Source organism: Saccopteryx leptura, chromosome 2 (assembly GCF_036850995.1).
Source record: "Saccopteryx leptura isolate mSacLep1 chromosome 2, mSacLep1_pri_phased_curated, whole genome shotgun sequence".
NCBI lineage: Eukaryota > Metazoa > Chordata > Mammalia > Chiroptera > Emballonuridae > Saccopteryx > Saccopteryx leptura.
Genome location: NC_089504.1, coordinates 234,445,245 through 234,465,926, shown reverse-complemented (window position 1 = coordinate 234,465,926; position 20,682 = coordinate 234,445,245). Strand labels below are relative to the sequence as shown.

The following is a 20,682-nucleotide window of genomic DNA, read 5'->3' as shown; positions in this document are numbered from 1 at the left end:
AGGAGTTCCATGCATATTAAGGTCCTGACAAGTGGCAGATAATTAAAATAAAAGTGGAGGGGACGTTAGGGTGGGGGAGGGGAGCCCAGAAAACCTGGTTGACCATGACCCCTGCCCAGGCCCTGGTCCCTCTGGGTGCTCTGCACATAGACCCTTCTGCCTGGGGCCAGGCACTCGCTTTGAACCCCTAACCATCTCTTCCCCACACTCTTCCTCCTTCTCAGCTTTCTTTTCTGTAGGCAGCTCTTTCGTTCAGTTACTAACCTGTCTAACCCGGGGGTGGCTGAGGTGCACCCCGACCATCCCTTAACAAACTAATGGACCTGTGTGTTCTTCCTTTTCTCCTAGTGACTCCTGTGTGTGTCTGCTGCAGTGCCTCTGTCCGCTGGTGCTGTGCTCTGACTTACTAACCCAGCCCCTACTAACCCTGTTTCTCTCCTACTAACCCCAGCCCTGCCGAGCTCTGGGCGCCCCGGGGGCTGGTCCTCCCTCCTTTTGGCAAGCAGATGTCCCGGGGTTGGCCCTGCGGACAGATGCTCCACATGGCTGCCCCAATTGGCTGTGAGTTCAGAGTCCACAGGGCCAGGTCTCAGGCAGGAAACAGCCCCTACTGACCATACCAGTGACCTGGAGGCGGAGGTGGTCATGCGGATAAGGAAGGCTGACCTCTGAGCATGAGCAACTCCTGCACAGAAGTCTGGTTGCCACTGGGAGTGGGTGGGACCAGGGAGACCTCTGGGGTGTGCGTGTGGAGGCCTGTGGGTCTAGAGTGTGGAGCTCTGGGCTTTTCCCAGCCAAAGGTGTAGAGAGAAGGGACCTGTGTGTCCTTTAGAGGTAAGCGAGGTAGATTTTTTTCCATTGGAAAGTAGATGGCTTGATTTTGCACAGGAAGTCATGGGGGGGCATGTCCCATACTGGAAATCAGCAAAAAGGCTTGTCTTACAGTAAAAGACAGAAAATGGAGACCTCCTTGCACTGGAAGCCAATAAAAGGATTTTTTTCCATATTGGAAATCACTGAGTGGAGCATGTAGTACAGGAAGTCAGTCAGAGGGGACAGTTCCCATATTTGAAGAATGGGAAGAAGGGCATTTCTTACACCGGAAATCAGTGAGGGCAACTTCCGGCTTTATCACAAGGTGGTGAGAAAGGAATGGCCCCAAGATCAGTGAGAGGGCCTGCTCCTACAACAGGAAGCTGGCCAGAGGGGCCCTTCCCCATACCTGAGGCCGGATATCCAGATCCCCCACGCCAGAAGTACACTGCTCACAAAAATAGAGGATATTTCAAAATGAATATGAAGTGATAAAATATCCCCTAATTTTTGTGAGCAGTATAGACAAAGACCATTTTTCTTTTTTTTTTTTTTAAATTTTATTTATTCATTTTAGAGAGGAGAGGGAGAGACAGAGAAAGAGAGAGAGAGGACAGAGAGAGAGAGAAGGGGGAGGAGCTGGAAGCATCAACTCCCATATGTGCCTTGACCAGGCAAGCCCAGGGTTTCGAACCGGCGACCCCAGCATTTCCAGGTTGACGCTTTATCCACTGCGCCACCGCAGGTCAGGCAAGACCATTTTTCTTACTGGAAGTCATTGAGAGGGACTGTCCATGCCAGGAAGCTTGAGAAGGCAGAGGGAGGAAAGCAGATCTACCTGGGTTTGGAGTTTACAGAAAGAGGAAATGGGAAGCAAGAAATGAACCCCAGGGCCTCACAGGGGTCTGCAAACCCTTGAGTCAACCAGGAGCTCATTCCTGGCTCCCTGTCCTGTTCTCACCTGCACCCTGGCCCCAGCTTGCCTCACCCAGAGCCCGCCAGCCGCTAGGCCGGGGCCACACCTGGGGGTGATTTTACGTCTCACCTCCAGTAGGCACCTTGGTCTCTTTGGGCTAATCTCTGGCTCCCTTGCACTAACTCTTGCTCTCACCCAGCTAATCCCCTGCCTTGCCCTGGCTGCCCTGGGGGGCTGACCACTAACAGCCAACCCTGCCCATCTGGGAGCTCCAGGCTCCTAGCCTGGCTCTGACCGGCTCTTAATTAACCTCTCCTTCACCTCAACTAACTCCTGCCCTCCTGATCTGTTCCTTTCAGCAGAAACTAACGGCTTGTGGATTTCCTTCTGACTAACAACAGGTCTAACACTCCTCCTTACTATTACTATTAACAGCTTGGATGTCGGCATGCCTGGGACGGGGCTAACACACATTTGGAATCTGACTAACACAGGGAGAGGTATAGGTAGTGATGTGGGACTTGGTGACTGCTCTGGGTCAGAGCCCTCTGAAGTCAGTAAAGATCGAGGTTCTCTAAAGGAGGTGTAGGCTCAGGCTTGATGGAGGAGTGGTGTCTGCTGGGGTGGGCTCAGAAGCATAGTCAACCTTCCAAGGAACTGGCACTGCACATAGTCTATTAACCCCTCATAACCTGCATTTGGGTTTTTTCTTTTTAAACAATAGCCTCATAGCTGTTACAGTCAAAGTGAGTGGATGCAGCTCTCAAAATGCCTCTCTGGTGTGCCAGAGACGGCCATTATGTATGAAATCATTATCAGTTACCAGCCCAGAGCCTAGAGTCCTGGATTTGGAGACTTTAGAGTTTTGGAAGCCCTAGGACATAAAGCTTTAGGTTGGAATATTCAGAAGTGTTGTCAATCCATCAGCCATTTACATCTTAGTGTAAACTAGCTCAGCTTCCTCTTCTAACTTCTATGCAATTTCGTTTAACTGAGGTGATGAGAATTTGGCTGGAAGGGTGTTTGGAGCAGAGAGGGAAAGCAACAAGGCCAGGGGTTCCTGGCCGGGGGTAAGAGGTGGCACCACATCTAGGGGCGCCAGGAGATGCCAGTTCTGCTGGCTCCGTCTGGTAGTCAGGGTCTGAGGGAGAGGGCAGCTCAGGCGGGGCCTGGAGGGTAGGATCAGGTCAGAGACAGAGTCAGGCCGGCCTGGAGGACTTGCAGGCAAATTGCTTGGGTCTTTGGATGCTGGCCTGGGGTTAAGAGCCTCTCTGGCAGTCATGGACTCAGCTAACTGAATGGAGCTGGCAGTGATGCCTGACGGGTGACCCAGCGGCCTGAGCTGCAAAGGGAAGAAGAAGAGAATGCACCTGGAAGACTTGGAGAGGGTGCATTGGCTGCTGGCGGATGGGAAGGGGGTGGAGTCTGCACTGGGGAAGCGCATGCCTGCTGCCCTCTAGTGGTCGTCTTGCCCCCATTTCACTTGAAGCTGGAAGCTCAAAACATTTCCCGTTCTGGGGAACTCCTTGTTATTTTAATTACAAATATTTGATGCTGCTGAGGACCAACTATGTACCAAATACTGCTCTGGGTGCTGGGAACTACAATTGAGCTTTTCCACTGTGGTGCTTAGATAGCTCACTGACGGAAGGGGGAATGGAGGCCATGGTAGGGAAGCACCCAGGAGACCGACAAGGACAATAACGCACATACTCTGTGCCAGGCACAGTGCTGGGCATTGGGGGTGAGTGGTGACTAAACAACATCTGGTCTTGGATGTTTTAGTGCTGGTGTGTCGGGTGGGTGCATGGTAGAGTGGCGTGTGGCAGTCAGGGTCGCCTTTCTGAAGAGGAAGACATCTCAGCTGAGCTCTGGCCAAAGGGAGTGTGTCGGGGATGAGCTCTGGGCAGCAGGAATGGTGGACACAAAGTTCTGGGGGCCAGAGAGAATCAAAGAGGTGCTGGAAGGTTCATGGGGAATGTAGCAGGAGACAGACGGGAATGGAGACGTACCAAGCTGTATTGCCAGGGAGCTTGGGCTCTGTCCCAAGGGCAGTGGGAGGCCGTGGATGTGACCTGAGGAGGGGAGGTGTTGGATTTGAGTTTTACGCTGGAGTTTGGCCCCGGGGGAGTTCTGAAGTGCTTGTAATGAATTCTGGTCAAATTTTAGATAACTGATCAGAACATCTTAAAACCAGGAGGATCCTTAGGTCCACCTGGAGATAAACAGGCTCTATCAATGCTGCTCCAGGTCAAGGTAGCGTTGCAATAGTTAAGAAGCAAAGAGGAGAATGTTCATATGAGGCTGGGGCTTGGCTGAGCTGACAGTGATGCCTTGGAAGAGGAGAAGTCTCGAAAGCATGTCATCCCAGGCCCCCGGTGGTATGTGGCTTTCACAGAAGGTCAGAGGGGATGGGGTCACAAGCTGCAAATAGAAGAGAACCTCATTGGAATGGGAGCCCATTTGTCCTGGGTGGCTCTAGGGGTGGAGGAGTAAGTTACCAAGAGGCTGATTCTGGTCCTAGGGAGGGAAGAATATGTCCTGGTGGGTAATGAACCTTCTGTCCCTAGACAGATGATTAGGACTAGGCCCCCTTTGAGAGTGATGATGGCAGTGAGATTCTAGGATTCAGTGAGTGTCTGTGTGTCCTTGACTTCATACCAGAGGAAGCCACGCCCAAGTAGTCTCACACTTTATCCACATACCCTCTCACCAACCTGGACCTGCGGAAGTTCACTCTGGCCTTGAGTCCATTAAACTCAAGCTCTTAGGAGCAGGATCTCATGAGCTGGGGAGTTGGCCACCTATGAAAATGCATCTTAACCCTTTAATAGGCAGCATGGAGGGAGGGGCCACCGAGGACCGTGCTGCAGGGCTGGGATGTCACAGGTGCTGACATATTGAGTTGAGAGGATGTCCAAGGCGGGGGACTGGTCTCAGGAGGAATCCCAACGGCCCATTGTTTTACTTTAACAGACCAGAGAAGACATTTTCCATGCCATTGTCTCCCGGGGATGCTGAATGTGGGGATAGAAATTCTACTGTAGATTAAAAATCAAATTTTTTTATGGATCTGGTAATGGAGTGTAAACTTGGCTTGTTGTTTTCACCCATAAATGTTGCATCTTTTGTGTAAATACCATTTTGATATTAAAAACCAATTCACACCCAAAGGATGACTGTGTCTTAGTTGGCAGAGGATATGTAATTTGGGGTGGAGGGGAGCCAGGGGCATTTTTAAAGAGCAGGAGTGGGCTCTGGCAGGTTTTCTTTTTAAGACCATGACCTTAGAGGTCAATACAGTTGGGTACTTTTATTTTTAACTGTGGGAAAATGCACATAACATAAAAGTTACCATCTTAACAATTTTTTTTTCTTTTTTTCTTCTTTTTCCAATTGAGAGGAGGGGAGATAGAGAGACAGACTTCCATATGTGCCCTGACTGGGATCCACCTGGCAACCCCCATCTGGGGCCATGCTCACAACTGAGCTATTTATTAGCACTTGAGGCGGAGGCTCCATGGAGCCATCCCCAGTTCCCAGGACCAGTGTGATCGAACCAGTCGAGCCATGGCTGCAGGAGAGGGAGAGAGACAGAGAGAGAGAGAGAGAGAGAGAGAGAAGAAGCAGGGGTGGGGTGGAATAGCAGATGGTTGCTTCTTCTGTGTGCTCTGACCAGGAATCAAACCCGGGACTTCCACATGCTAGACCAACACTCTACTACTGAGCCAACCGGCCAGGGCCCATCTTAACAAATTTAAGTGTAAAATTCAATGGCATTAAGTACATTCCCATTGTTGTGCAACCATCACCACCATCAATATGTGTATTTTTAACAATACTACTTTATACTTAGGACAGTGCTTCAAAGAAAAGCCATGTTGTTCTTGCAGGAAGCTTATACTTCACTGGGAAAGCAAAGAGCTCTTTGGTGACAAAGAAGAAGGCAGAAAGAGTTTAGTGTGTGGTGATGAAAGGCTGGCAAACACATGACACTCATTGCTACTTTCCCTTCCAGCACCCATGGCAAACATTGCTAGTTGATCACCTATTCTCTTTGGGAACCTGGATGTGTCTTCAGGATCTTTCTCAGAGTAGTGTTCTAGGCAGCCAAGACCCATCTGCTGGGGTATGTTTTAAAAATGTGAAGTCAGTCCTAGGCTTGAGATTCCTGGAAAACCTCAGTTTGACTACCAGCATTACCACTTACCAGCTATGAGCTCTTGGTGCTAATTTTTATTTTCTCTGAGCCTCCATCTGCTCTGTAAGATGGGGAAAACTCTCTCATCTGATAGGACTGTTTATTATTTCATTGAAAAATAATAATTACAAGGCCCTGGCCGGTTGACTCAGCGGTAGAGCGTCAGCCCGGTGTGTGGAAGTCCTGGGTTCGATTCCTGGTCAGGGCACACAGGAGAAGCGCCCATTTGCTTCTCCACCCTTCCCTCTCTCCTTTCTTTCTGTCTCTCTCTTCCCTTCCCGCAGCCAAGGCTCCACTGGAGCAAAGTTGGCTCAGGTGCTGATGATGGCTCCATGGCCTCCGCCTCAGGCGCTAGAATGGCTCTGATTGCAGCCGAGCAATACCCCAGAGGGACTGAGCATCGCCCCCCCTGGTGGGCACGCTGGGTGGATCCTGGTTGGGTGCATGCAGGAGTCTGACTGCCTCCCCACTTCTCATTTCAGAAACATACACACACACACACACACACACACACACACACACACACACAGAAAAATAACAATTACAAATTAAACTTGTTGTATGCTCACTTCTTGCTTAAAACTTATGCCCATTTTAAATTACCTCGCTTACTTGTCTGATTCTTGTTTATTGTATGTCTCCTCGCTTATTACGCCATCCTGGAAGGCAGGGTCCCAGAGTCCATTGTAGGCACTCAAAGTGGCCAAGCCAGAGCTGCAGTTCTCAGTCGTGGCCAGAAGATGGAGGTATTGCACCAAGACCACCTCTTTAATCTCCTCTTAGAAACTGGGTTACTCTCTGGGGATATCTGGGGATGCTCTATGGGGATACCCTTCGGATTTCAGAGTTTTGCAGCATTAGGAAGGACATAGCATGGGTTGGGGAAGGAGAGAGGCTGGAGAGGATGCAGCTGAGGATAGCATGTCTGGAAAAGTACTGCTGATTTCCACTGAGGGCCTCTGTTCTTAAGCCAAGCCAATTGACTTCCCCTCTCCAAGCCTCAGTTTTCTTCTCTGCAAAATGGGCAAAGTACAACTCTGGCTTCCATGTCACCATGCTTCTCTTGGCAAAAAACACTTTAGTTTGATCGCTCTGGTGATTCTGACAATGCAGGGTCACCTAAAGTTCTCCTCCTGAGGTCTGGAGGCTCCCAAGAACCAGCGGATGCTATGGACTCTGTCCCCAGGCTAGACCATGTCCCTCATCCTACCTCCAAACCCCTTGCCTTAGCCCACCTGGGTTCACATAAAATGGCTGTTGTCATTTTCTGAGAGCTTGCTGTATGCCAGGCCCTGGACTCCATGGTTTGTACATGTTGCCTCATGGTGTGCTCAGAATGGTTTGAGAGGTGAGTTTTGCTATCCCCATTTTCACAGGATGAGGACACTGGAGCTCAGAGAGGGGAGGAGATTTTCCCCAAGGCACACAGCTGGGGAACGGGGAAACCTGGCTTCAGTACGGTTATCACACTCCTGGCGGTATGTCGCCCCAGATGCTTACTCCACCTTCTCAGTAAGGTAGAGCCCAATCCCTCCCTCCCTGCTGGCTTCTCGCTCCTGTCACTCCTTCTCCCCAGGAGGTGTTCCCTGACCTTGGAAGGCTGAGCACAGTTTGTGATTCTGTATTTATTTTACCTGTTTACTGCCTCCTCTGTGAGCTCTATAAGGGCCGGGATGATGCCTGCCCACTTCATGTCTGTCCCCTGGGTACCCAGAACCAAGCCTTCACAGGGTCAGAGGTCAAAAACATTTGTTGAATGAATGAAATGGGCCTTAGGCATGTGCAATGCCCAAGCTGACTTGGGACCAGCCAGATCCCTCCTTACTGGCTGTGTGACTTAAGGCTGGTTGACCTCACCTTTCTGGGCCTCAGTTTCTTCATCTGTAAAATGAGAATAACACTAACCTCTGTTAGAGACGTTGTAAGGCTTCCATAAGGGGATGGACACAACGCATTGGCATGTGACAATCCCTCTTTCATATACCTGTGGTTTCTTCTGGGCCTGGGCCGGTGTGGCTTGACAACAGAATCCAAGAGGAAGGTTGATTGGCCTGAGAGTGAGACGGGGAACAACTGGACCAAGTCACTAAGCAAGTTGGAGGCAGCACAGCTGGGGCTCGGACCTCCTTGTCCCCCAACCTCCTGAGCCCACCTGAATGGGGCACTCAGGAGCTACAGTCACGGGAGTCAGCTCCCTATGGGCAGTTCTCCCCAGGCCCATGGCAGATCAACAGATTCTCCCATGCAAAGTGCCAGCAACACGGCCCGGGCCACACGGGGGTGGAGAGCTGCTGTTGTTCAGCTCGGACACGACGAGAGCGGTTTCCCAGTCCTCTCAGTAGAGGCCTCTCGGGGCTGGAATGTAAGGAATGCCCTGGAACCTCCAGCCTGGGCCTCCGAATGAGAATGCCTCGGAAGCACAGGACCGCGGGGGCATTTTCCCAGCGATCTCAGGAATTGTTGGGCCACTGGGGAACTCGTATCAGACATCACCTTTTGGCAGGCGTCAGGCCTCAACTTCCCGGAAGCCGTCCCAGGTTCTCATGCTGCGAGTGCTGGAGCCCGACTGGGTCTCCGTGGTCCTTGATTTTATTTAGCTTCTCACCCAGAGCCAGCACCCTGGGGTGGGGCCGGGCCCACGCTGGGCACTGAGGCGGAGAGAGAAGTCAGGCTGAGCTCTGCTCTGAGCCACATGGAGGTGGGAAAGATCCCGTTCCAAATCTTGACTCAGATACTCAAGTCTAGGATAAGCCACCTCACCTGAGTCCCGGTGTGTAAGATGGGACCTGCTTTGGGATAACTGCGAGCATGAAAGTGTTGCAGGAGGAAGTAGGATTCTTCCACGTGGACACGGGAGGTGAATCTTGGGGCCTCCCGCACAGTAGGATATGCGGTCCAGTGGCAAGATTCACTGCCGTGAAAGGCACACTGGCCTCCAGGCACACCACAGTGACGTCTCATCCCTGACCAGGTGGCTCAGCTCAGTCTCGCTGTAGAAGACGTCCAGCCTCTGGGGCCACAGGCCCACGTTTGTCTCCATCGAGCCCAGGAGGAGGAGGACCCAGAGCTGTGCCCCGCGGGGGCTTTCAGTGCTGTGCTTGGGCCGCCGGGTTGCCAAGGAGAGCACAGCTGGGGCTCGTTAAATTTTCCTATCCCTCTTTGCGTTTGGAAGGAGCAAGATTTCTTTCAAATTATCCAATCCCTTTCCCTTTTTGGCTTTTTGTGGGCCGTGTCTGTGTCCTCCCGTTATCCAAGCTCCCGCATGAATGTTCCCAGGCCTGTGCTATTTATTTATTTATTTAAGAGGAGAGAGAGAGAGAGAGAGAGAGAGAGAGAGAGAGAGAGACAGAGAGAAGGGGGGAGGAGCAGGAAGCTTCAACTCCCATATGTGTCTTGACTGGGCAAGCCCAGGGTTTTGAACCGGCAACCTCAGCATTCTAGGTCGAGGCTTTATCCACTGCGCCACCACAGGTCAGGTCAGGCCTGTGCTTTTATTGTGTTTAGTCTTTTCTCCAGATTTTTTCCAGGCTTGGCTCCTCCCCCTTAGGGTCGCCATTTTGGCTCTACTGTGCCTGTGCTTAGTAAAATGCTCTTCCCTGCACCATTTTGGCTTTTACTGTGCATGCACTCAGCAAAGAAATTTCCACCTTCCTGTTTATCCCTCCCTCCAGTAATCTGTGGGAACAGATCGGTTGTACCCTGGAGTGATTGGAAAACCGGTCCTTCTCTACTTGGAGGGACAGAGGAATGGAAGGATGTTAGTCCCCTTGGCGGGGCAAATGGGCTGTGCCCTGCTGTGTCTGGCTAAGCTTAATCAGCCTTAGCCACTTTTCTCCCTTCTCTTTTGTTGATCCTTATCCAGCTGTCCACCATAACAAAAGAACCCCATGCACGTGATGTTCCTGGTGCAGACTAAGTGTGCAGTAAACCTATTGTTAGTGTGGTTGGTTACATTTTCCAAAAATGGTGGCAACAATATCCCCTTTCACATATGCTCTTCTTATAATGTGACTTTGGCCCTCCTCTCACGGAAAGATCAACTCTTTTCTCTCCCCTTGAATCTCAGGGACTTGATGACTATGGTGGCACCCAGCTGTCATGCTGTGAGGAAGCCCAAGCATCTGTGAAGAGGCCTCCTGTCCACAGCCTTGGCTGAGCTCCCAGCTCCCAGCCCACACCAACTGGACAATTATGTGAGTGAACCATCTTAAAGGTGAATCTTCCAGCTCTGATTGGGCTGCCCCAGTGGATGCTTCATGGAGCAGAGACAAACTGTGCCCACTGAGTCCTGCCCAAATGGCTGATTCAGGAGCAAAAGAAATAATTCTAGTTTTAAGCCGCCATGTCTTGGAGTGGTTCCTTACATAATACAAGACAGCTGATACATTTCATCTTTGCTTCTCTCTTAGCTGAACTCAGGGTCTTCTCCACCTGCAAACCTGATCGTCTGCCTGCATCTCCCATGTCAGTGAAGAGTTCCACCAGCTTATCTCTGGTTGCCCAAAGGAGAAACTTGGGGGGCATCCTTCCTCTTTCCTCACCTTCTGTTCCAACCTTTGCCCAAGTCTTATCATTTTACCTCCTAGGCATCTCTTGGTTGTGCCCACTTTCCCCATCTCCCTGCCACTGCCACCAGCACTTCTGTCTCGGACAACCATGGCAGCTTCCTCACTTGAAATATAAGTGACGCACAGAACAGGTAAATCCTGGTCATGCCATTTCATCTACCTTGAGCACTGGGTCTCAGCTTGCCACCTTCATTTGTCTCTCCCTGACCTCTCCTCTTTGTTACTTACATGAGCACAAGAGAAGGCTGCTCTGGCCACCACACTCTGTGCCTAATACTCACCCCCCCACACCCCCCTCGTCCCCCAAGGCCAGTGGAGGAGACAGATGTTAAACCTGGAAACACACGTCAGATGTTTCCACCACTGTTCATTGCTATGAAAGAAGTCAAAGCAGGGCAATGGGACAGTGTGGCCGAGGAGTGGACAAGATCAGGTAGGGAAGGAGGTGGCATCTGAGCTGCAGAGATGAAGTCAGCCATGTGACTTTAGGAGGAAGGGATTGCCAGGCAGGGGGAACAGCAAAGATAAAGGTCCTGAGGTAGAAAAACATTGGTGTGTTGGAGGGACAGAAATAGGCTAGGATGCAAGAGGCTGAGGGGCCATGTGGGTGGAGCAGTAAGCAGGGAGCCCAGGGAGGGGTCTGTGGAGGGGTCCGGGTGAGAAACTGCACGGCATCATTGGCCTGAGACGACTCTGTCTCCTATCCCACTCAACTGCCCCATCTGTGACTTTTAGTCTGCTGTTCTTTAAAAGGTCCTCACTCCCCACCTCCGAGGTGTGAGCATCTCTCTTAACAGACCCACTTCAGCATCCTGAGAGTCTTCGGGAAGCCCAGCGTAGCTGTGTCAGGTCTTCCCAGCACTGTGATTAAGCCATCTGTCACTGTCACACCCTTTGGTCCTAACCACACCCATGCCCCTGACCCACCCTGCCCTCTTTGGAGGGGACGCTTTCCCTGATGAGGTGGCCGTAATGCCACAGTGCATGTATACTGTCCAGAAGGACCGGCTGTGTGACCTCCAGTAAGTCACTTCACCTTGCCAAGCCTTGGTTTCCCCGTCGGCGCCATCATCAGGTTGGTTCAACAAGATAACAGCCAGTGGAGGGTCTATGCCTCTATTGGGAACCGAGGATGCAGTCTGAAGTTATTCACATGTTTGGTTTCCCACCCAGGCTGCTAGTCCCTTGAAGGGCCAAGATAGACACTCATCATCTTCCTGGCAGGAAGTGCCACGCACAACACTGGTGCCCATGAAATGCGACCTTCTATGCGGGCACACTGTTCTTCCAGCTCATCTTGGAAAAGGTTTCTCAGTGCCACCTGCTCCATGATGACTTCTGGCTTCAGTTGCCCTCACTTCCCTGGTGTCTCATTGGACTCAGGACCGGCTTCCCACCAGGCACTCAGCGCTCTGACTTTTGTTGCCTTGTGTGGCTCTTTCTCACCAATCAGGCCAGTGGGTCTCAAAAGGAGCGCATCAGAATTCTCAAGGGGTCTGGGGATCGTTAAAATGCAGATCCCTTTGAATCAGAACCTCAGAGGTTGGGCTTCCAAATCTGCCTTTTTAAAAAGCCACCTGCCAAGTAATTTTCACTCTCTTGGAGGCTTGGGAACCACTGCATCTCAGAGCGAGTGAGCTCCTGGGCTGTGCCGTGTCCCCAGGGCCCCTGCGCAGAACTCATGCCCCGTCAGTGTGCAGTGTGTGTTGAGTGAAAGAGTGAGGTTTTAGTAGGGATGTGAGAGGAACAATCTATTCCATGTAGCACCCTGTCCCCCGAGCTGGACATGAGGTCTCACCATATTTTTCTGCCACCGGGAAAATTTTCCAGTAAGAATTCCCCTATCCTCCACTGTATAATCTGCGCATTAATACACAGTATTGTAAAAGTGATCTATAATTAGATGCTAAAGGAGTTTGCCGTAAAATTGGGTGGGCGAGGTCAGCAAGGTAAGCCTGGAGCCAGCTGATTGTTATGATCAATCAATAACCTATTTATTTCCCAACATTTCTATTAACCTCTGCCAGCCAATCACAGTTTCAATTTGGAAGGCTGGGGTCCGCTTTGCTGACTGGACAAGTCTGATTGAAAGCAGGCCCCTGACACGACCCCAAGGGCGAAATCCAATTAAAATCATTTTCACTTGTAGATTAATATTTTTAGCATGTTCTACATCCTGGGACTCATCATTCCTGGCAATAACTAATGTCTTGTGACACGAGCAGGTGGATTGGCACTGCCATAAATAATAATGGTGATTAATTAGCTTGTCATGTCCTGCGATGATTTTGGGGTGGCAGTCGGGGCAGCTTCTGGGAAGTTCCTCCACTAAATGCTGGTTGTGTGGGCCTCTCTGAGTCATGTCACTGGAATAGTGTTTTCCGAGTAGGAATGGAGTTGATCCATCTCTTGGGTCTGTCTCTGTCTTGAGAATGTGAACTCCTTGAGGCCAAGTATTCGGTGTCATTTGTTTCAGGAAGTCACTCAATGTTTGGCGTATCCAGCTTCTGTTTTCTGGAGATTGTCCCTTACTCTCTGCACGCACCTGATTGTAGCAGGCATTGCCATGTTTGTGCAACACGGTTCCACCCATGGACACTGTTGATTGGACTGCGATCCGGGCCAGCTCAAGCTAGGTCAAATGAAGCCTCGTCGTCTTAGCGTTGGATGCTGTTGATTGGCTCAGGGGTCAGAGTCAACCCAACTGGGGCCAATGAAAGCCTTCTTTGGGAGTTTGGAATTAGGTTTAACGGACGTGGTCCCGCTGGCCCAGTTTGGGTATTCAGGGTAATGCTGACTGCCATTATCTGTCTTCTGGGTCAGGAAGTAGCTACAAAGGAAAGCAGAGGCGAAGTTTCCTGCTGCATCCTGGTCCCTATTTCCAGCCCTCTTTGGAGAACTGGCTGCACTCCAGCTCAGGTTCTGTGAGTCACTCCTGCGTTTTTATAATAATTACTCTTTCTCCCTCCTTCCTCTGCTTGAGTTAATTTGAGTGAGTCTGTTCCTTTTTAAAAAAATGTTATTTTATTTATTGATTTGAGAGAGAGAGGAAGGGGGAGTGAGATAGAGAGAGAGGCTCAGGCCGGGCTGCTATATAACAAAGTGCCACAGACTCGGTGGCATATAAACAACAGAAACTTATTTATTTCTCACAGTCCTGGAGGCCAGACGTTCAAGATCAGGGTGGGATTCTGGACAGTTCTGGTTTGCAGACTGCTGATGTCTCTTTATTTCCTCACATGGCAGAAAGGGTGAGCGAACTCTCAGGCTTCTTACAAAAGCACCAATTTCATTAAGGAGGGCTCCTCCTTTGTGACCTAATCACCTCGCAAAGCCCTCACCTCCAAATACCATCATAAGGGACAGAGGTTAGACTTGAACATATGCATTTTGTGGGGACACCAGCATTCAACTCATAACCCTCCCGAATTCCAATCTCCAGATCAACTTGGCTGACCACCAACAATCAACCCGGAGGCCCTGTAATACGGCAGTTCCCTGAGCCTCGCTTCTGGGGGTTCTGACTCGATAGGTCGGTGGTATATTTGTCTTTTAGAGATGCTCTCTGTAGGATTCTGGCCAGATTTGGAGACTCACAGGATACAGCATCACGTTAAAGCCACTGAAGAGTCCCATGAGAAAAACACCCATTGATTTCATTGAACACAGTTTGCCCCGGTTACCTGAACACACATCCCTTTATTTTATTTGTGCACAACGCCTGTTTTTACACGGTCCATATACGGTCCACTGCTCAGCGTCTACCAATGTCTTTTGTTAATAACTATATGCATATCACAATTCCGATGAATCTTTTGTGCTTTTCCTACCGTGTTATTGAATCCACCGGGCGGTTCTCTTCCCAAGGGCAAGGATCAGATCATGTCTGTCTTACAATATCCCCCCTCTCATCCTCCTGAGCAGAGCCTGAGCAATTGAATGTCTCTTTTTTTGTTGAAACTATTGGGGTGACACTGGTAAACAAAATTATACAGGTTTCAGGTGCACAATTCTACAACACATCATCTCTACACTGCATTGTGGGTTCACCCCACCAAGTCCGGTCTCCATCTATCACCCTTCGTCCCGCCAGACCCTCCTCCCCCTCCCCCTGGCAATCACTACAATCGTTTGTTTATTTATATATTTATTTTTAAATTGAATTCGTGGTTTTACAAAACCATACAGCAGCGGTTCTCAACCTGTGGGTCGCGACCCTTGCGGGGGTTGAACGACCAAAACACAGGGGTCGCCTAAAGCCATTGGAAAATACATATGTATTATACAATACATTTTTAAATAAAATATGTCTTTCCGATGGCTTTAGGCGACCCCTGTATTTTGGTCATTCGACCCCCGCCGGGGTCGCGACCCAGAGGTTGAGAACCACTGCCATACAGGTTTCAAGTGCACTACTCAACAAAACATCATCTGCACACTGCCTCGTGTGCCCATCGCCCCAAGCAAAGTCTCTTACAATCATTTCTGAATAGGAGAGTAACTCCCAGCCCACCGCCAGCAGTGCTGTTATTGGGGGCAGTGATTTAAAGCTTGGAGGCGGTGACTTCCCCTCAATCTTCCCAGATTCGCACCTCCAGACTTTCCCGCCCACAGCTGGTCACACATCGTTGGGAAGCCTGTAGAGGAGCCTTCGGCTGACAGCTGGGGGTGCCGGTTGCCAGGAGTCCAGCTTTTCCTCCCCTGAGCTGTTCTCCCGCTGCTGCTCTGGGATTTACCTCTTAACAAACCCAGTTTCCAGGTACAAGCCCTCCTGAGAGTCTTGGTGAAGATGAGATGTTTCCCATTTCTCCAGTTTCTCTGCTTCCAGCCACCGGGGGATCGAAGGGAACTGTGCCGAGGCAATTTAAATGGGCTTCTCTGCGGCGCAAGGGCTTGTGTTGGAAATTGGGTTAAATTCAGCATGAATAAACCATTCACAATGGTTCTTTACACCCCAGGAGCACTAAGATTCCCACTAATCTTCAGTCAAAACAATTAAAGCATGAAGGGTGGCATGTTCATCCCAAAGGCACTTGGGCATCGGGAAGTTAAGAAGAGACCGGAGCATCCCCACTCGGGGCTGTGACTTCCCGCAATGCAATGACCCCACAGAGGCTTCTGCTGAGTGCTGTGGAAAGCGGGGCCGGTCAGTTACATTGGCACAGCCCATCACTCTCTTCCTCCCCGTAGTGAACCCTTAGCATGGCCAAGGCATTTTAAATTGCACCCTCACAATAGCTTTATTACCATCATTTTGTATTCTAGCTGAGGACACTGAGGCACAGAGAATTCAAATAACGCACCTATCCGGACCCCACAGGAAACAGATGGCACATTCACCACTATCGAGTTCCAGAATATTTCCATCATCCCAAAAGGAAAGCCTATACTCATTAGCAGTCACGTCCTGTCCCCTCCTGTCCCTAGGCAAGCAACTGATCAGCTTTCTGTCTCCAAGCCTGGGTAGTCTAGTATTTTATAGAATAGGAATCATTGTCTGGGTAATTCATATCAGTGGAGTCATACACTATGTGTCCTGCCTTCTTTCCTTCAGCACGATGCTTGTAAGTTTGTCCCCATTGTAGCAGGCATCACTACTTCCTTCCTTTTCACGGCTGAATGATATTCCATTGTATGGACATACCACATTTTATTTATCCATTCATCCATTGAGAGATATTTGGGATGTTTCTATCTTTTGGCTCCAGTGAATAATGCTGCTATGAACATCAGCTTAAACTTTAAAGTATCCGTTTGAACACAGGCTTTCAGTTCTTTTGTGTATATGGCTACACACACACAAGTTGAATTGCTGGGTCATATGGTAACTCCAGGTTCATCTTGTTGAGAAATGGCCAGATGGTTTCCCACCACAGCTGTTCTGTTTCACATTCCCACCAGCAGCGTCTGAAGGTTCCAATTTCTCCACATCCTCACCAACGCTTGTCATTGTCCCTTTTTTTATTCTTGTCACCCCAGTGGGTATGAAGTGACATCTCACTGTAATTTCATTTCCTTTTTTTTTTTAATTCATTTTTAGAGAGGAGAGAGAGAGAGAGAGAGGGAGAGAGAGGAGAGAGAGACAGAGAGAGAGAGAAGGGGGGAGGAGCTGGAAGCATTAACTCCCATATGTGCCTTGACCAGGCAAGCCCAGGGTTTCGAACCAGCGACCTCAGCATTCCAGGTCGACGCTTTATTCACTGCGCCACCACAGGTCAGGCATCTCACTGTAATTTCGATTTGCATTTCCCTGATGGGCTAAGGATGCTGAACATCTTTTCCTGTGCTCGTTGTTCACTTGCGTAATTTGTTTTTTGTTTTGGAGGAATGTTTGTTTCAGTCCTTTGTCCCTTTAAAAAAAATTGGGTTGTTTGTCTCTTACTTGTTGAGCTGTATTGAGTTCTTCCTGTTGATTTACTTTTATTGAGCTATTATTACTGCACCCTGGGGGACTCTGGCTAGATCTCTAGGCCTTAGGAGTGTCCTCTGCTTAGCAAGAAAGTGGCTATAAATGTCCTTCCCTGGGGTGGCCCACTCGCTGACTTGTTTTCTTCACCTTCCCTGGAGAAAGCAGAGGAAAATAAGAAGGAGAGATCCCTTCTCCCACCAGCCTCGGCTCTCCTTGACAACTGCTCTGTAGGTTTCCTGGGGTCCTCACCTGGGGGAGACGCTTCCCTGGGGGTTGGAAAGCTGGCTTTGAGGGGAGATTTCCAGCCGGAAGAAGGAGAGTCTCTGGGGAGGGGTGTAGGCAGCCAGCTCCTGCCCCACCTCCCACTCCTACTGCAGTAGAGACACCGAGACCCTGGTGAGAGCCTAGAATTCTGCCTGTGTCAGGCTTCTGGGCCCTCATGTCTTTTGGGGAGGCTTAAGGACAAATTAGGTACTCAATCCAGTTAGGGGAGCCTTCGAGCACTGTGGAAGGACTCAGAGGGCCCCCTGTGGCTGTTGGTGTCTGGCCTGCCACCATGAGGCTGGGTGGCTTTGTCAAAGGCATCAGGAGTCCCGGGGCTCGTCTCTGAGATGGGTCTGCCTCTCTGTGAGAAGAGGCTGGTTTGAACTTTTCAGATCTGGGATTCTGTGATGGGTTTAAAAACTGATCCATTCAGGACATCACCTCCACATCAAAGGATTGCACAGCTGATGGTTTTGAAGCCATTTGTGAATAATCAGAGCCCTTTGCAAGGGCACTTGAAGAGACACCATGTTCCTCAGCATCCTTCCAAGGAGATCAGTGGTCCAGAGCCTGGTGGGTGAACCCAGTTCTGGGTCAGCCCCAGAGGACAGAGCCGCAGTCCTCAGGTTCCCTCACTCTCCTGACCCTCCTCCCTCCGACCCTCTCGATAAACCATGGCACTGGGCTGAACATCCTGGTGCTCTGAGTGACTGGGCAGGGTGGCCACAAATCTGGGCTTCCCGGATGTAATTTCTAAGTCTGGTCACCTGTGTCTTGCAGGGGGAAGGCAGGTGGACAGATTTAGCTGCAGGGTGGTGTGATGTGGCTGCTCGGGTCCTGTCTTCTTGCTTTATGGGTGAAAGGTCTGAGGCGTGCTCACACCGCCAACCAGCTGCCCCTTCTTGCCCCACTGTGGCTTATATGGGGTTTCTCCTGCCTACCCCCAACTCATTTATTTATTTTTATTGTTTCTTTCTTTTTTCTTTTTTTACATTGTCTAAGTCTATATAAAGGTTTGTCTCATGGAGGAGAGAGTATCCAAATAGGTTAGACTTTATTACTATAGCAAGCTCAAATTGTGTCAGACAGTTTTGCATCTGCCTCAGAGTGTTGCTTGCAATATTTTTATTGTTTCTTGTCTCTTAATTATAACATAGTGCATGACTGTTGTAAAAAAAAGGGTCACATAATACAGAAATGTGTCATAATAGAAGGTGATGGTTCTTCCTGCCCTACTCAAAGCCCATATTCTAGGGTGACGAGTGTGGAGTGTGGTGTGATCATCACCAGCCCCCATGAGGCACTTAAAACATACATGTGATGACAACAACCGTTAACTACAGGATGCTTACTGTGGGGTGGGTGTCATGCTCTAAGTTGTTAAAATAATCAAGTGGGTTAATTCAAGGCAGCATCCATGTTACAAATGAGGAAACTGAGGCCCAATGATTTTAATACCTTTCCAAAATCACATAGCTAATAAGTGAGAGGGGTAGGATTTGAATGTCACACACGCATGTTTGCATAATCCAACATACATGCATATGTACAAGTAGGTATACAGATTCCCCCCCCCCCCAATTGGGTTACAACGTACTTTTGGTTCTGAAGCTTTTCTTTAGTTAATTATACACTGTGGGCTTCTCTTTATGTCCATTTAAATAAAAGCGCACTTTGTTTTTCAAGTATTATAATATCTGAAAAATTTTGCAGAGTATGAGTGGGCTGAAATGTATACAAACCGGTCCCAAGAGAAAAATACTTGTTATTTCTAACGTTTTGCTTGAAAAACTTTGCTACAGTGATCACCTTTTTGCAGAGACTTTTGAAACACTTAAAAAATATTTTATGCACATGCTGAATATTCAAATGGTTTCTCGGGGTGGATGATCCCTGGGTGTTTCCTGGTCCCCTTGAAGCTATTGTCAGCAGTTTCTTCTGGAATCTTCCAGAGAAATAGTGTGTACTATCAAGTATGTGCACGCACACACATAAACATAGTAAATACAGACATACACACAGTATACAAGTACACACATATATACATGTATATATACTCTAATATGTGCACACACATATACACATACATACAATATGTGCACACACATTTTTTGGCACACAAGTTATACAGTACACACTGCTGTATAAACTTGCTTCTTTTTCATTTAACAATATATATGGGAAAGTCCCCCGAGATCTCCGCATGCCTATTTTTACATTTAATTTTGAAGAGGTAATCTATTCATTGTCAAAACATATATAATAAAGTCCATTAAATCTACAAATGTGTAAAATATACGAATGTATTTAAAGGGATATTGTGAAAAGTCTCCCTCCTTCTCTGTGCCACCACTCCCTCCCACAAGGCACCATGATTCTCAGTTTTTAAATATCTTTCTGGAGTTTTTATATATATATGCAAATATATCTATATTTTTATTTTACCCCCAGTTTTACTCAATAATAATATACTAGATATACATTTTTGCATCTTACTTCTTTTTCACTGAACACTATATGTTGGAGATATTTCCATTTTAGTACATAAATAGCTCCCTTCCTTCCCTCCCTCTGTATCTTTCTTTTCCTTCCTCCCTCCTTCCTTCCTCCTTTCCTCCCTTCCTTCCTCTTTCCTTATCTTTCAATTTTTTTTTTTTTGTGGCAGATACAGAGAGAGTCAGAGAGAGGGGACAGATAGGGACAGACAGGAAGAGAGAGAGATGAGAAACATCAATACTTCGTTGCGGCTCCTTTCCCATATGTACCTTGACCAGGGGGCTAAAGCAGACCGAGTGACCCCTTGCTCGAGCCAGCGACCTCGGTCCAAGCTGGTGAGTTTTGCTCAAACCAGATAAGCCCGCGCTCAAGCTGGTGACCTCGGGGTCTCAAACCTGGGTCCTCCGCATCCCAGTCTGACGCTTTATCCACTGTGCCACCACCTGGTCAGGCCCTTCTTATCTTTCTTTAACAACCACATATAGTCTAGAATTCCACTGTATGGCTAAATCAGAATGTGTTTTATTCTTTTAGGAAGTACTGTTTTAATTCATTAAATAAGCACTACCTGTACAGCCTGCACAAACACCTCTCTGTTTCAGTGCAGCTAGAGTTGCCCACACTATCAGTCAGTTCACGGCATGTGCATTTCCGATTTTGATGGATACAGCCATGCCTTCCAAGAAGAGGGCCACATCTTTTCCATGTAGGTCCCTCCATAAGGTCTGGGCTGGCTCAGAAGGGTTGGGAAGTCATGGTGAAGTCCACCTCCAAGTCTTCACTCCGCTTTCCATTTGTGTTTTTCCTTCCAAGGTTTCTCCCAGTCCGGGCTTCATGACCAGCCCCCTCTTGGAGTGTGCTCGCTCTCCATCCAATGGAAGCTCCGCTCACAGGCTTTATGTATCACTTAGTTCGTATATCCCAAAGGGTCTTCACTGAAGGTTAATAGGTGAAAGATAACAATAGCATCCCCAGCCAAACACAGAGCAATGCCGTGTTAATAACAAAACCGGTA

At 49.0% G+C, this 20,682-nt stretch overlaps 1 long non-coding RNA gene and 1 other non-coding gene across 2 annotated transcripts; both read right to left on the bottom strand.

Annotated features, from left to right (window-relative positions):
• Positions 1-2,569: 2,569 nt before the first annotated feature.
• On the bottom strand, positions 2,570-8,873 carry LOC136395576 (uncharacterized). Its single transcript, XR_010749358.1, has 2 exons — positions 7,915-8,873; positions 2,570-4,153 (listed from the first exon to the last, which is right to left on the bottom strand). It is a non-coding gene; the product is annotated as an uncharacterized lncRNA (long non-coding RNA).
• A 9,290-nt stretch (positions 8,874-18,163) lies between these two features.
• On the bottom strand, positions 18,164-18,287 carry LOC136396080 (small nucleolar RNA SNORA28). Its single transcript, XR_010749503.1, has one exon. It is a non-coding gene; the product is annotated as a small nucleolar RNA SNORA28 (small nucleolar RNA).
• Positions 18,288-20,682: the final 2,395 nt, after the last annotated feature.